Here is an 11,010-nt window from a genome sequence, read left to right as displayed (position 1 = left end):
AGACGGTTTGTTTCGGACAGATGACTGTCCTAACGATTTCTGCGGGGGCAGGACGACCTCCCCCGCCCGGGGCAGGGTCCTGGCCCAGGAGGCGGGAGGGCAGGGCCGGTTGGCTCGGCCCCGGCCTGCGGCCCCGCGCGTCAGTGCCCGGCTTCGAGACCGCTGACTGCTCCGAGCTGAAAAGCTTGCTTGGTAGAAAAACGAAAAACTAGGTGGATGTATTACAGAGATGGGGTTATTATGGGGTTATTGTAACATGTTCCTGTGCTTTTTTTTCCCTTAAAATTTTTAATGTTTATTTATGAGAGAGGAACAGAGTGGGGGAGGGGCAGAGAGGGACCCAGAGCCCGAAGCCGACTCCGGGCTCCCAGCGGTCAGCACGCAGCCGGCTTGGGACTGAGGTCCTGACCCGGGCCGAGTTCGGACGCTTACCCGGCTGAGCCGCCTAGGTGCCTGTATTCTGGAAAGTCCTACAGGCGATCTTAGTGCTAACTGGTGCCTAGTTTCGTACCAAATACTGTAATATTGACAACTCTGAAGTACTCCTAATGTCTGTTTTACAGGTGGGAAACAGACTCAAAAACATTAAAAGTTCCCGTCCAAGGTCACAGCTGAGAAGTGATCGCACAGAGCCGCAGAGCTGGTACGACAGGTTTCTGGGCCTGCGCTCCCCACCCGTGTTCCAAAAGTAACATCATTTGTATATCCTTCCCCTCCCTTACTGCTGAAAACTTTGGGACTTTTTTAAAGTGTTTATTTATTTTGAGAGAGGGAGAGAGAGAGAGCTCGTGCACGCGTGGGAGCAGAGGAGCGGCCGAGCAAGAGGGAGAGAATCCCGAGCAGGCTCCTTGCTGTCAGCGCAGAGCCGGACCCTGGGCTCGATTCCAGGAACCGTGAGATGTGACCTGAGCTGAAGTCAAGAGGCAGACGTTTAGCCGACTGACTCAGACGCCCCTGGGGACATTTTTAAAATCCAGTGTCCGGATTATGGGTGCTCAGCTCTCCAGCAGCCGGTGCTTCTGTAGAGATTCTGATTTGTGGTTGGTTTGTGGAGAGAGCAGCCCCCCGGCCCAGGGGTGATTTGCACAACTGAGCTAATTGTCTTTGCTTTAGTCTTTTAAGTCCTCGTACCACGTGCCACGGTCCTTCACCTTCAGTCCTTCTTCCCCAGCCTTCCATCCGCTGTTTTTTCCTTTGCTGGTTGAGATCTCCCGCCCGCTTTCTGCCTTCCAGCTCACTCCGTCCTCACTCTGCCTTGCCCTCATCCTGCCCAGACCAGTCCCGTGACAGTGACCGGAACCACACTTCCGAGAGAGTGGTTTCTTGCATCCTATCAAAGCTTGTGCAACGTGCCCTGACAGGAAGTGACCAGGCCCCCTCCCATCCCTGTTCCCTCATCACCCAAAGCCTCTACCAAGTTTGAATGTGTTGAGGAAGAGTGTAAGATAGGATCCCGCTAATACTGCTTGAGGTGCAGTTGTTACTGTGGTCTGACTGTTGACTGACACCTCAGTGGGAAGCAATACGGGTAATGGCAAGGGGCCAACCTCTGGGGACAACGCTGGCTGCTGTCCTCATGCTGTGACGCTGAGCAAGTTACTACCTTCTCCAAGCCTCAGTTTAATCATCATTAAAACAGGGATAATAATTATCTACAGAGTGAGGCTAATAGCAGCCTTGGGTTTCCCACAGGGTTGTCGTAAGGATAAAATACAATAAAAGTACGTGGAAACAGCTCATGAAGCCGGAGTCATTCGTACCCAGGAGTTGGGTGTCCTAGCAAATGTGATTCTGGAAGAACAGATTATCGATACATTTATTCAAAATGTTTATTCATTTATTTTTGAGAAAGAGAGAGAGAGCAAGGAGGGGAGGGGCAGAGAGAAAGAGAAGACAGAATCCCAGGCAGGCTTGTGGGGCTCAAACCCACAAACCATGATTTTGTTCTTCCTCGGCTCTACTCAATGTACGTGTACGTGAAGGCTGTTCAGTGTGGCTTCCTTTTAACCCTCTGGGGCAACCTCAGGGTGAACTCCGGGCTGGAGGCTCCGGTCCTAGGCTTCTGCTTTGCCGTGCTGGTGAGCCAGGCGGTCCTTTGGTGGAAGGAGGGAGCAGAGAGGACGAGAGGACACCCATGCAGCTACTCCCTGTTCCTCGGGTGCTGGGGGTCCTAGGCTCTCAAGTTCCTGCTTCAGGCAAGCTGCTCCCCATCTGTCCTTGTCTGTAAAACAGGCATGACACGTTAGCAGTCAAGATAGAAGTTGATCAGGGCCCTGAGTGGCTCAGTTGGTTAAGGATCCAACTTTGGCTCAGGTCATAATCTCTCAGCCTGTGAGTTCGAGCCCCGCATCGGGCTCTGTGCTGTCAGGTCAGAGCCTGGAGCCTGCTTCAGATCCTGTGTGTGTGTGTCTCTCTGCCCCTCCCCAAATCAGGTTCTGTCTCTGTTTCAAAAATGAATAAACGTTAAAGAAAAAAAGACAGAAGTTGATGTTTTGGGCCATTTTTGGTTTTAATATCTAGGCTTTCTTTCTCCTCTCAGAACGAGTAATTCTTTGCTTCTTCCTAAATTGGGAAGCTTGGCAGCAAGTAAACTTCTAAGCTGCTTTTCTTTTCTCAGAACAAGTGTTTCCACACTTGCCCTGGCCTCGGAGGCCCTGGACGGTTGCACAGTGCAAGCACTGACTGCTCCCCAAGTCACACTGCTGAGCTCCTGCTGCTGAGGCTGTCACAGAGCTCCGAATGACCTGTTCTCCAACGAGGTATTTGGCCAATATGAGGACGTCTTCTATAAGATACACTTTCTTGTGGAGCGTTTGAATAAACTCATTCATTTTCTTGAATTTTGGTAAATTTTGTTTCTGAACTAAAAGATGTTTCTTAGGAAGTGATTTCTTTTCATATCACTCGTTAGCTGCGTCTTAGTCATCATGTGTATGAGATTTTGTAATCACAGACTTTGTTCTTAAAAGGATAAATAGTCCATTCTACTAGCAAACAGCCTGTACAGAAATGTGTGTGACTCAATGGCTGTGTGTGCTCCATATTGCTTAAGACTGCTGGCTGTGAGACTCTGGACCGAGGTCAAGGGGCCACCTGGCCAGGGCAGGCTCCCCGCCCTCTCCGGTTCCACCAACCCTCATAGCTCTGGCTGCACTGACCTAATCCGTTCACTTAGCTTGCTGTGTTGTTGTATCAGCTGCCTATCGCCGTGAACAAATCACCCGAACGCTTGGCAAGTTAAAACAACATTCATTGTGTCACCCAGTTTTCTGAGGACTGGGAATCTGAGCGTGGTTGCCAGGGCAATTTTGGCTCAATCTTTCACAAGGGTGTGGTCCACCTGATGGCCAGGATGCAGTCATTTGAGGCTTTCCTGGTGCTGGAAGGTGGCTTCCAGGGGATGCCTTCACCTGGCTGTTGGCAAGAGAGTTCAGCTCTTCACCGTGTGGACCCTGGGATGGCCCAAGGGTGTGAATTCCAGTGGACGGGGGTCTTCCAGGGTCTCCTTGGAGCCTGCAACCACAGTGATGATTATGGAAGATGTGTGTTCACATCTGTTCAGCAAAACCCGGCCCTATGAGCCTGACCTTCCTGCTCACGTGACCCTAACCCTTCCTGGTGCTGCATTAATCTGCACAGTGTTTACTTTAGGAACAGAAAGTCAGCCTGTGCGTCTTCCTTAGAGCTTCTATTTGAAGATGAAGAAGGGACTGCCTTTGGGGTCATGAGGAGCATGGATCGCGCAGGCTCCCCTTTCCCCCCGAGAGCCAACCACGGGTGGGGAGAAGGAGGCCCGTGTGTGAAGGGGCAGAGGCTGCGGGTGAGGCTTTATACGACCTGGTTTGCAGCCCTGGATCCAGTCACAGCAGGTGCGACCCCCTACCTCGTCTCCTCACGAGCCACCCCTTTTCTTGGGATGCAAGTTTACCTTGGGGTTTTGGGTTTTTTTGGTCTAAGCTGGGGTTTGTCCAGGTCCACTAGCTACTGGGGAGTCGTCACCGGCCAGAGGCCTGGAGTCTCTCGCTCCATAGCCCCCCAGTGTGGCTTTGGAAGTTTTGAGTGGGTTCAGCTACAGGAAAGCAGGACCGTGTCTGGATGTGCAGTTTATAGCTATCCCTGGAAGTCACTAGCTTGCTATTTCCCTGGCCCCAGGGGTTACTTGTTTGGGCAAATGATAAGACATTTGAAGGAAGAAGGCGCTCACTTTTTACATATGGTCCCCCAGACGCTGTCTCAGATGACTGCTGTGTAGCCCACAGGGTCCTCTGCTTGCTCGTTTCTAGGGTGCAGCCAGTGCTCGGGGCCGCTGTGTCCCCGCCCCCTCATCCGCAGCCGGCAGTTGTCCGCTGAGTGACTCCATTCCGGGAAGCTGGGCAGAGCTTGCTGCTCCCCTGGACGAGGGCCGTCCTGGGGGTCTGTGCCCTTCGTTAGGCCTCAGGGTGCTCACCAGCTTGCCGGGCCCAGATGCTCGGTGTCTGTGGCTGTTAGGGCTTTTCAGCAAATCAGCGGTGGACCTATTTCTGTAGAAGTTCCCATGAACCCCACTGAATTTGGACAGCCACAGTGTCCCAGGAGAAAGACACGGCGACAGGCGACTGCTCCCACCTGTCCCTCCCTCTTCTGCTAGCCTGCTAACCTGGCCTTCGCTCACTGAGAACTTCTCACTCCGGTGCTCGGAGGTTGCTGGCGCGTTCCTGGGTGTTCTGTAATGCGGAACGAAAAGAGAAGGGACAAAAATAGGTCAAAAGAAAGGATGAGACACGGATGGATAGAGGAAAGACCCCCCCCCCCGAACCGTTACTAGTTCTAAAGTAAAGATGGGCAGAGGGAGGAGGGTGAAAGGGCAGGTGGTAAGTTTTGGGCGATTGGTGAGAGGCCCTCAAAGCAGTTGCCAACAATGAAAACTGGAGAAAAAAGATTTTTGTGGGATCAAAAGAAATTGCCGTTAGCAGGTACTTACTCTGTGGCCGTGACCTAGGTGCCGGGACGCAGCAGGGAACAGATGCGTGTCCTCAGTGAGCTTCTATTCTAGTGAGAAATGGCTCAACCAATTCAGTGAAGCACACGGTTCGTGAGACTGTAGTGGTTCAGAGACAAAGCGTGAGACGGGGCGGTCAGGGCAGGCTTCACGGACAAAGGGACATTATTATTATTATTATTAAAATAACCTTTTAAAAAGTTTATCTATTTGGAGAGTGAGTGAGCAGGGGAGGGGCAAATAGAGAGAATCCCAAGCAGGCTCTACCCTGTCAGCGCAGAGCCCAGTGTGGGGCTCGAACCCATGAACCGTGAGATCCTGACCTGAGCCGAAACCAAGAGTCGGACGCTTAACCGACTGAGCCCCCAGGTGCCTCAAGGTTATAGTTTCATGAGCAGAATAAACAAAATGACCCAGAGCCCATAGACTATGTATAAAACCACCTGTAGGCGGAATGGAGGGACTAAAGCATTTGCCTGGGAGCTCTGGGGACAGGCGGATGCCGAGGAGCCAGCCTTGCTGGACGGTGTGGGTGCTGCCCGCAGGGTCACTGGAAGATGACACAGTATTCAACACTGACAGAGCAGAGCAGCCCAGGAGCTTTGCCTTGCCTTCCCTTTTCGCTGGTAGCATTTCTATGCTTTTATTTCCCGAATACTTTTTAAAGTTTCGAAGTAAAGCTGGGCTTCGGTGACAAAATTTACTAATTCCTCTAATACTGAGCACCCCTGCTGTCCCCAGTACCGTAGAATTGTGTTTTGAAAGACACGCGTACCCAGAAAGCATGGTCTCGGTCTCCGACCAGGGCCGCTGACGCGGGGAGGGCCGAGCGTCCCCAGGCTGCCCGCTCTAGGAGGGTCCTGAGCCACCGACGTCCTCTGGGTCTCTGCAGCCCAGGCCTGGGCCAGGACGGCCCCTCCGGGACGCCCACCCCCGGAGGTGCGTCGGTGAAGTGCGGGACAGCTCCAGGAGCAGCCGCTGGCTCCAGGCTCCTCTCTCCTGCCACCTGCCTCTCACCCTTTCCCTGGACTCAGTGGAACCCCTTCTCTCTCCCCCCTTCCTTCGTTAACTTGTACACCTTCCAGTCTGGTGACATGCAGCTCAACCTTCCAGACCCCAGGGCTCTGCGTTGCCTTCTTGAGAACAGCTACCTTTGCTGACTGCCTGCAGCCGTGCCCTCCAAACTGCCAGACTTTGCCGACCCCTCCAAAAAAGGTCTTGGGGGGCCTCGGAGGGTCCTGGACCACAGCTGGGGAACCCATGGTCTCAATCATGGCTATTTTAATGTTGCTAGGATTATTTTTTTTAAATCAAAGATATGTGAATTTTACTCATTTTTTAAAAGGGGATCTTAGGGGGCACCTCGGTGGCTTAGTCAGTGTGGTGTCCAACTTTGGCTCAAGTCATGATCTCACAGTTCGTGAATTCAAGTCCTGCGTCGGGCTCTGTGCGGACAGCTCAGAGCCTGGAGCCTGCTTTGGATTCTGTGTCTCCCTCTCTCTCTGTTCCTCCCCTGCTCACGCTCTGTCTCCTTCTCTTTTAAAAATAAAGATTAAAAAAATAATAATAAAAAGGGAACTTAGGGTGCCTGGCTGGCCCAGTCGGAAGAGCATGTGATTCTTAATCTCATGGTCATGAGTTCAAGCCCCACATTTGGTGCAGAGAAAAATAATAATAATAAACTGAAAAAAGAAAAGGGACCAAGGTTAGATTCAAGATGATCGTCGAGAGCTCCTCTTCAGCTAAAGGCAGCTTGAAGCACCCACAGGGTCAGTTCAGGGATTTGTTATGAAACCTTCACTGAATTCGGCATTAGTGACAGGCCCCGGATGGAGCGTCCCGGAGACGGAGCACTGCGGTTGCCGCCGGGGCTGGCGTGCTAGCCGCTTTACCCTGCTGAGCAGTAGAGCCCGGCTGTTGCTCTTCCACGGCAGCGCTTCCAGGGACTGCAAAGGGCAAAGCCTCGGTGCCTCCTTCACAAACCCCAGAGAGGGGCTGCAGGCGGGTATGGCATCGCTTCCTGACCATGGCCACCCACCCAAGCTTCTGGAATGTTCTATGCCAGCTGCAGAGCCACAAAAGCGTCTGAGGGCTGTGCGGTGCCTGTGCGGTAGCGCTGTCTGGCACACGGCGGGCCCCCATGTGTCTCTTGAATGAGTACACATTTCATCTCCCAGCTTCGCGAGCCCTGTGCTTTCTGCAAGCTGACGTTCATTACATAAAACACATTATGCAATATTATGACAGCCTCACTAGGAAAAAAGTCTTAGGAAGGCTTATTTTTACTCTCAACCTTTCTAGTTGGATTTGTGAGAAATTGACCGAAGAAAGGAATACTTCATATACTTAGATTTAAAAATGACAAACAGGGGCACCTGGGTGGCTCAGGCGGGTAAGCGTCCGACTTTGACTCAGGTGGTGACCTCGTGGTTGTGGGTTCGAGCCCCGCATCCATCGGGCTCTGAGCGGTCAGCACAGAGCCTGTTTCTGATTCTGTCTCCCTCTCTCTCTGCCCCTCCCTTGCTTGCTCTCTGTCTTTCTAGGTCTCATAAACCTTTAAAAAAAAAATGACAAACCCTGGTAGGCTACAGAAAAAATACCAGGTACAAGGTTTTAAAAATGATGGAGTAGCTTTGGCGTTCCTGGGGTCAGGGGTCCCAGGGACATCTGAATCTTGCTTCACACCGCAGTTCTTCCCTCGCTTGAGGTTTGGGAGGGCCACGCATCACAAGCTACAGTCGCTGGAAAGCAAGGCACGTAATTATTTATTGTGAAGCCACCATGGCTAATGCTGGAGAGCACGGGTTGGCCACAGGGCTGAGGCTGGGCCGGCTTGGCCTTGGGGGTAGGGGCCGAAGGGAAGGGGTCAGCATGTGGGCCTGCTCTGGCCACTTCTGCCACTTGTGTAGAAAAGGAAGCAGAAAGAAAACAAGGTGGCTGGGCTGCTTCCCTTTCAGTTTTGCAAGGGGGAGAAAGCCTCCCTCCCCCGTGCACGGTCACTCTCTCAGTCCACGCCAGAGGGCCGGTGTCCCGGGGAGGCTGAGTCACGTTGAGCCGCTTGGCTGGGTACGAGGAGGACACATGATTTCCTCTCTGGGAGGGCATCGAACATCACCAGGGCTCTGGAGTTTTCCAAAGCCACACGTGGCTTGTGTTTAATCATCAACCAGCTTCTTTTGGTTCCAGGGGAACAGGGACGCGCTGCCACGGAACTGCTTCCAGCAGGGTTTTGTTTCTTGCATCAGGAGCTCTTGGTGGCCGCAGGTGACCGCACCGAAGAGAACAGGCCTCCCGGGAAAGCCTGTGCACAGCTGCCCCGTGGGGACCGAGATGAGGAAGCTGCAGATTGAGAGGTTTTGTTTGGCCCGTGCGTTGGGCAAATTGTTTTTCTTGAAATGTCCTGTGGGGATGTAGTTTCCATGGGAACGGGGAGGGGGCGGCAATGCTGGCTGTCCGGCCGCCTCCCGCAGGCCCCCAGCCTCATCCGTGCCGTTTGCCACCTGCCCTGCTCTCCTCCTCTGCCAGCCGCACCACTTCCCCGTCCCCCTTCCTGTTTCTCTTTTCTCTGGAACTATTGCAACAGCTTCCCACCTGGCCTCTCGTCATGGTCTCATCCTTCACGCGGTTTCAAAAGTGGCATTTTAAAACAGGACTCCGGGGGCCCCAGGGGGGCTCAGTCGGTTGAGCGTCCGACTTCGGCTCAGGTCATGATCTCACAGTTCGTGGGGTCGAGCCCCGCGTTGGGCTCTGTGCTGACAGCTCAGAGCCTGGAGCCTGCTTCGGATTCTTCTCTCTCTCCTCTCTCTCTGTGTCCCTGCGCTGCTTGTGCTCTGTCTCCTTCTCTCTCAAAAATAAACTTAAAAAAAAAAAAATCACTTGTGAGCCTGCGAGGCCTCACCTGCACCTAGGTACCTCTCTGCTGCCACCCCTGCACCCGCATCCGCCCATCACCCACATGGAGGCCCAAGCATCTTGGACTTAATTGTATAAAACTAAACTCCTAGTTTTTCCGCCGAAAGCTCTACCTCCCCTCCCCTGGAGTCCTTCCGTCCAGTGCTGACTTCATCCCGGACCCTTCTCTCTTACAGCCCACAAGGTCCTGCCAACTCTGCCTTCACAACACATCCCGGCCCCAACTGCCTCGTGGGCCCCGACGGCACTGCAGCCTCGCACCGCCTTCTCTGTGCCCTCGTCTTCTCCGGAGCGACGCTTCAACGGTAGGTCGGGTCAGGGCTCATGTCCCTGCACCCCTGCAGTGGCTTAGCTTTTTACTCGGGGGTGACCTCCCAATGCCGAGTGGGGCCCTTGCTCAGCCGCCTCCCTCATCTCACGTGCCTGGACTTCGCTCTGTGCTTGTGGGGCCCCTTCCTGCCCCACCTGGGGTGATCTTCTCCGAATCACGCCCAGCTTCTCCACCCTGGGGTTCTCCTCAAAGATCATCTTATCTGAGTTCCTCACCAACCAGCTTACGCTGAACAGCGTCCCTTCTCTAACCCCAGGTCCCCTGTATTTAATACAGGTCTTATGACAGTGCTGAAAACACAGTGGGCACTTACAAGCTAAACTATGTGTCGAACACCGCCCCTTGAGCCACCGCACCCTCTCCAACTTAGGGGCACCGGTTAGCTTGCTTCTTTGCCCAGGGCTGTCGAACAGAAACTGAGTGCAGCCAGGGTGGCAGTTAAAACTTCCCAGCACTTGGAGTGCCTGGCGGGCACAGTTGGTAGAGCATCCAATTCTTGATCTGAGGGTCATGAATTCGAGGCCCATGTTGGGTGTGCATCCTGCTTAAACAAAGTAAAATTTCTTAGGAATAAAAATAAGATTTCCTGGTAGCAATGATTAGGAAAACAAAGACATAAAATTAGTTTCAAAGCCACGTTTTATTTAAGGCCATTATCCAAAATACTATTACTTCCACATGCAATAAATATGAAACATTTTTTTTTTGAGGGGCGCCTGGGTGGCTCAGTCCATTGGGTGTCCCACTTCAGCTCATGTCATGGTCTCACAGTTCGTGAGTTCGAGCCCCGCGTTGGGCTCTGCGCTGACAGCTCAGAGCCTGGAGCTGCTTCAGATTCTGCGTCTCCCTCTCTCTCTGCCCCTCTCCCACTTATGCTCTGTTTCTCTCTGTCTCAAAAATAAACAAACATAAAAAAATAAAAAAAAAACTTTTTTTGGGAAATATTTTACATTATTTTCTTCTTCATGCTAAGCCTGAAATCTGGTATTTTATATTCACAGTACATGTCAGTTTGGACTCACATCTCTAGCGCTTAGCTGTCCTTTGCGGCTAGAAGCTATCATATTGGACAGCGGACCTAGAATGTTCTCCCATCTACTCACCTCTTCCTCAGACTCTGACAGCAGTTCAAGTGTAACACCTTATGGAAATCTTTTGCAAGCCATTCCCCGGACCAGGCCTGGTTTTCACTCCGTATTCTTTCATAACTCCTTGTGCGTTTCTTTCAAAGTGCTCACTGTGTGGCTGTTTGTAAACCTGTTTTCCCTGCGACTCGAGTCGCCGCGGTCCCGTGGTCCTCCCGGCGCTGGATAGCGTCTGGCCCGTGGCAATAACCATTTCTGAATAAATGCATGAAACGGCTTCTTTCTCTTTACTACACATCTACTGTAGTCCTTACTATTAGGTTGTTTTTGTTAAAATTCTTTGCTTTTACCTTGTCAGACTATTTCCAAGGCAAATTCCCTCCAGAGAGCATTTAATTGGCTAAGGTCAGTGTTTCTGAAAATTTCCTAACGAGGAGTATTGTCAGAGACCAAAATAGAAAATGCGAATTCCTCGTTCCCTCCACCTAGATTTACGCAAGTGAGCGTGGGGTCTGGCGTCCCAGTCGTATCCGTTTTTCCAGGCAGTTGTCACAGTGAGACGGACACGGGGACCCTGGGCCGTCATTCCGTGCGTGCTCGACAGCCCGCGGCGCCTGGAGAGGCGCTGCCGGCCCCGGGACAAGCGCCGCGCACACCCGTCACGCGGTCCTCCCGGCGGCCCCGGGGGGCGGGCGCGGCTCCCG

At 52.7% G+C, this 11,010-nt stretch overlaps 3 long non-coding RNA genes across 9 annotated transcripts; 1 reads left to right on the top strand and 2 right to left on the bottom strand.

The window, feature by feature from the left end:
• The first annotated feature begins 233 nt into the window (after positions 1–233).
• On the top strand, positions 234–10,596 carry LOC144223398 (uncharacterized). Of its 6 annotated transcripts, none has more exons than XR_013332681.1 (6): positions 234–643; positions 2,618–2,759; positions 7,522–7,731; positions 8,224–8,331; positions 9,067–9,195; positions 10,223–10,596. It is a non-coding gene; the product is annotated as an uncharacterized LOC144223398 (long non-coding RNA). The 6 variants fall into 6 exon arrangements; XR_013332677.1 differs by having other exon boundaries at positions 8,165–8,331; XR_013332682.1 differs by lacking the exon at positions 7,522–7,731 and having other exon boundaries at positions 238–643; positions 8,165–8,345.
• LOC144223400 (uncharacterized) lies at positions 1,834–6,226 on the bottom strand. The gene is made up of 6 exons (XR_013332683.1): positions 5,754–6,226; positions 4,961–5,077; positions 4,637–4,703; positions 4,205–4,520; positions 3,411–3,513; positions 1,834–2,221 (listed from the first exon to the last, which is right to left on the bottom strand). It is a non-coding gene; the product is annotated as an uncharacterized LOC144223400 (long non-coding RNA).
• Positions 8,325–10,403, bottom strand: LOC144223401 (uncharacterized). Of its 2 annotated transcripts, XR_013332685.1 has the most exons (3): positions 10,325–10,378; positions 9,535–9,762; positions 8,325–8,834 (listed from the first exon to the last, which is right to left on the bottom strand). It is a non-coding gene; the product is annotated as an uncharacterized LOC144223401 (long non-coding RNA). The 2 variants fall into 2 exon arrangements; XR_013332684.1 differs by lacking the exons at positions 8,325–8,834; positions 9,535–9,762 and adding an exon at positions 9,843–10,108 and having other exon boundaries at positions 10,325–10,403.
• Positions 10,597–11,010: the final 414 nt, after the last annotated feature.

The sequence above is a fragment of the Crocuta crocuta genome, unplaced genomic scaffold, assembly GCF_008692635.1.
Source record: "Crocuta crocuta isolate KB4526 unplaced genomic scaffold, BGI_CrCroc_1.0 scaffold61, whole genome shotgun sequence".
Classification (NCBI taxonomy): domain Eukaryota; kingdom Metazoa; phylum Chordata; class Mammalia; order Carnivora; family Hyaenidae; genus Crocuta; species Crocuta crocuta.
The sequence above is the reverse complement of the archived record's forward strand: the minus strand, read 5'-3'. Positions and strand labels throughout refer to the sequence as shown.